Below are 3,988 nucleotides of genomic sequence, written 5' to 3'. Positions count from 1 at the left end.
CCTTTCACATCCCAACTATTGGACTTCTTCTATGACCTTTGAACTTCTAAACAACTCTTGAAATTATAAATAACCTTTTAACTTGTCTAAATGACCTTCAGACTTCTCCTAAAGACTTTTTTGTCTATATGTGACTAAGTGACTTTTCATATTCCACATATGACCCTTGGACATCCACACATTACATTTTGTCATTTTAATACATCATTACATTCCACATGATGATGTGGTGAGATACATGGGCACAATTGATATTTTGATGACACTTATACAAGTTACAACTTGACAATGATGACATGGACTTCACAATGAGGTGGCAATGTCAAGTTGTCTCCTTACTGTTATGTATTTAGTCTTGATGTCAGATTTTATCAATACTTCATATTCATGGAAGATGTTCTTTATTTTTCATATTCATCCTCCAAATGGTTTTGAGTCATTATTGAAATCCTTTGAGTCTTCATGCAATGTCTTCTTTCTACATTGGTCCAAGATCTACTTCATGTTTTCATGATGGTTGTCCTATGTGCTTCTTCTTTGCAAGTTCTTATTTTTTCTTTCTCCTTGCTATCTTCTTTTAGCATTAACTTGTAATGCTAGGAAGGTACTTCTACCAATGAAAATCATCCATGACAGAGAAAAATAACTATTAAAATCATCTACTCTATCACTACCTAGCTCATGGAATGAACAACTCATGATAGGCCCGTGGGAGCGTTGGAAGAAAGAGGCTTGAAAAGGAAAGTGCATTTGAACTCATTAATGGCCTAGGAAGGCTCGAATGTTCATTGTTACTATGCTTTGTGCTATAAGAGGGGCTATCCTTGGTCCACCACAATGGGGAAGATGAAGGGACAAGGTGGACAGATGAGTTTGAGCTATGTCGATCAGCTGATTACAGATTTCAACTACCCAATGAACATGACATCAGTTAGTGATGGCACCATCTTCTACATGGAAGAGGTTAGGCTCCATAGGGTCATCCATTGGATGTAAGGTTTAACTAAATAATGCCAGTATGCTTCCTAGTTTAACCTGGTCATTTTCCTAAATGCTTCCTCTTTTTCTCTTGTTACCTGCCTCCACTGTTGTTTGAGCTGTTTGAAATTTGGAAGAAAACCTTGTACAGAATTTTCCACCAGGTTTGCACTATGTAGATTTTCGTTGACATTTTTAATAACACAGTTTGCTGCTAATGCTACGACTGTTGTTTCCTTTTCTGCTTGTCTAAGCCGAGAATCCCAGTTTGCAAACAAAATTTCTTTATGTGACTCCTCCAGTATAGGAAAATCGACCTTCCTCCCATCCTATGAATTTTTCCAGGTGATGAAGTTGGAAACTCTTTTCAAGTCTTCATCATATTCGAGTCTCATGTCAATGACTTGAATCGTTAACTTGTCACTAGTCTCGCAATAAGGACTCAACTGCGAGATCTTTTGACATAGAATTTCCTTTTGGTGCATTAGCTGGGAGCTATGGCTAAGCACTTCGATTATAAACTGATCAATATTTGGGTTGCCCTTGTACTTATCTGTTAATGCTTGTATCTGTGCTTCCTTTTCTGCTAGGCTGGCTTCATGTTTTATTTGCATCTACTCGAATTCTTGTTGGAACTTGGCTATTTTCAATTCCGCTTGTCGGTTAGATTTTTCTTGCTATAACTATTGTTCCAATAGCAGAATTTTATTGTCCTTTTCTATGAGTGACATTTGTACTTCTATTACTTTGTCAACAATCATTGTAGCAAAGGCTCTGCAAACTGAGATAGTCTAGTAAGGTTGTCAGATGGGCCGATGGGTGAGTCTTTCCAGACAATATCCATCAATTCAATATCAGGAGTAGTAGCAGCTGTAGCATCAAAATTCCTCTTCTTTCTCTGCCTTTTGACAACAGATTTGTGGGTTGGGTTATGTTGAAGGCCCGAAAATCGGGTCGACAACAAGGGGGATACCCGCCCGGTCCGGACCTTGGTTGGCAGCTCCTTATTTGTTTGGTATAGCGGGTCCGACTGGAGATAATGGGACCAGTTTCCCAATCTATGAGTGTGTGTGTGTGTAGAATTTGATGTTGCTGATCTAACAGTTCCTATTTAAGATATTCTAATTCAAAATTTAATCTAATTTTATGCTATTGTAATCTAATAAACAACACATTTAAATTTATACTAACCCGGGATGTAATTCTTCTATTATGCGATCTAAAGAGATTTCAAATAACAACTGGTAATAAAGATCATTCAGTGATTATAAGAAAGGAAATCAATCAAGATGAACCACTTCGCATAAAAAGTTATACGAAACAGTTGTGAAAAACATATCGCATAATGAGTTATTCATACATTAAGCATAAATAAATAGCTATCACCATACAAAAGTGCCAAATGATAATTCAAGCATTCATGCAATAATACATAAACAACTAAAAAATGTATATCACTTTAACATATAAGCATAAATGGTCAAGAGATAAAAGTACCATTTATGACTAGTCCTACTCATAAGCTTCAAGCGACAATGATTTATCTCTCCTTGCTCTAACATCCACTAAGAGTACAGAAGTGCAACATCAGTAGTAGATATCAAATGCAAACATCAACAAATATTGATCCATTCATTCACCAAAACCTCCTCTGAGGGTGCAAAAGTGCATGTTCTGCGGACAAGTTTTTGATAAATTTCTGGACCCTTCTCTAAATGCATGAGAAGGGTTTAAATACTACTAAATAAATAAATAAATTACACAGATTTAGGATGCGGTTTAAATGACCGACCTTTTTCTAAGAAAAACTATTTCTAAAAATTAAATCTAATATCTGACTATTTCTGCATTTGCTCCTTAGTGTTGCGAGCATTCAGTATTTTCCTGGGAGAGTCGGCTGACTGTCTTCCGCTTTTGATTGAGCTAAGCAAACAGAAATGGTAAGAGTTGGCACCGTCTTTTCAGCAACATGGATGATATACTCGAGAGTCATCCTCTGACTATGTGGATTTACTGCGTATGCCCAGTAATAATCCAAGTTGAACTTGGTTAACCCTTGAATTGCTTCTGCCTTTTCTTTAGCTTTCTATTTCCAGTTTGTTCTTTACCATTGCTTTCTTGTATTTTTCAGGCTTACAAGTGACTGAGCAGTTAGAGGCTTTGCGTCTCAAACAATTTTCTTAGCGATGCGCGATTAGCACTAGGCGCTAATCGCGCATCGGAAACTACCTCTGTTCTTTGATCCGGGCTTCTCTGATGCACTTTTCGCCTTTAGCGCCTTTTTCTTCACCGGGTATAATCTTCAAAATTTGTAAAAATATTGCTTTCGTGAGCTCTTGACCTTGAGCGTTAAACCGCCTGTTGATATCAGCATCGTTCAATTACTCATTCAATCATGGCTGTGAATGAAAGATTCTGTAATGGATAGCTCAGCAACATTCTATGAATCTGCGGCTCTGTTGCACACGGTATTCGTTTATGAGTGTGTCTTTTCTCTGTCTTTGAACATTGGAGCGTTACCCTTTTTCCCTCATAACTTCCTGCACATTGCTTTGAGTAACTTTTGTTTTTCGTTCCTGCAGTTCACAAGTGAGGAAAGAGTAATGATAATAAAAATCGACAGGAAAGCTTTAAACTCTACGGATGTACAAAAACATGCCACCTGACGTAACCTGGCTCTTTGAAAAACAAAAAAATGTCTTTCATTAACAACTGGCGTATAATTCATTAATTATCATTAAAGCGCGTATCCAGTTCTTGGTTTATGGAAAACTTTTCTTGAACATTGAGCCAGGAAAATTTGCGATGGACTGTTTCTGCGATTCGCATCGCAGCATCGCATTTCGCAGTATTGCATTATCGCAATTTCATTGTGCTGTGTTATCGCAAGGTCACTTGATCGCGCTATCGCAAGATCGTGGATCGCAGTATTGCGCTATCACAAAATCACAGATCGCTGCAATCGTTAAATCATTATGTGTTTTTCATGCGACTTTGCGATATGTGACAT

The sequence above is a fragment of the Pinus tabuliformis genome, chromosome 4_1 (genome assembly GCF_031772625.1).
Source record: "Pinus tabuliformis cultivar Carrire ecotype Pingquan chromosome 4_1, CPIR1, whole genome shotgun sequence".
NCBI classification, from domain to species: Eukaryota; Viridiplantae; Streptophyta; class Pinopsida; order Pinales; family Pinaceae; genus Pinus; species Pinus tabuliformis.
This window is presented reverse-complemented; position numbering follows the sequence as displayed.